The following is an 802-nucleotide window of genomic DNA, read 5'->3' as shown; positions in this document are numbered from 1 at the left end:
ACACACACACACACACACACACACACACACACACACACACACACACACACACACACACACACACACATGTGTATATATGAGTGTACGTATGTATACGTAAATATATGTATGCATGTATATATGAGACAGACGTGCTTAGCTTTTCTTAGATTTTCGAAGTAAAATGCGTCATTTATATTTGTGATTTCGACTGCAAAATTTGTTGAGACTCCATTTGGTTTGAAAGGTACCACGACCACCCGGTAAACGATAGATACGAAGATCGAATCCCGACTAGGTCCGGTTTACTTTTTCCGTCTCACTGCAATTTTGCAGACGTCTTATGTACACATAGTTATACACACACGCACATAAGTACGTATCTGTGAGTGTGTGCACATAAAAACATAGATGACTCGAAAAACATGGAGTGGCAATGGGATGAATCTTCAGTATCTCTCGCTCTCTCTTTTTCTCACTCTCCACCCACACACACAAACGGATATAACCATACTAACACAAATATACATGCATGTGTATATAAGTGCGTGTCTCTCTCTCTCTCTATATATATGGGCATGTTCAGATGTTTGTCTTGATGTACAGAGATATCTAGTTGTGTGTTTATATATATATATACTCTTCTACTTTTGGCACAAGGCCCGAAATTGTTGGGGTTCTTAATCTATCGATCTCGAAAGGACGAAAGGCAAAGTCGACCGCGGCGGAAATCGAACTCACAACGTGAAGACATACGAAATACCGCTAAGCATTCCGCCTGGCGTGCCAACATTTCTGCCACCTCGCCTATATATATATATAT

The sequence above is a fragment of the Octopus bimaculoides genome, chromosome 12, assembly GCF_001194135.2.
Source record: "Octopus bimaculoides isolate UCB-OBI-ISO-001 chromosome 12, ASM119413v2, whole genome shotgun sequence".
Taxonomy (NCBI): domain Eukaryota; kingdom Metazoa; phylum Mollusca; class Cephalopoda; order Octopoda; family Octopodidae; genus Octopus; species Octopus bimaculoides.
The sequence above is the reverse complement of the archived record's forward strand: the minus strand, read 5'-3'. Positions refer to the sequence as shown.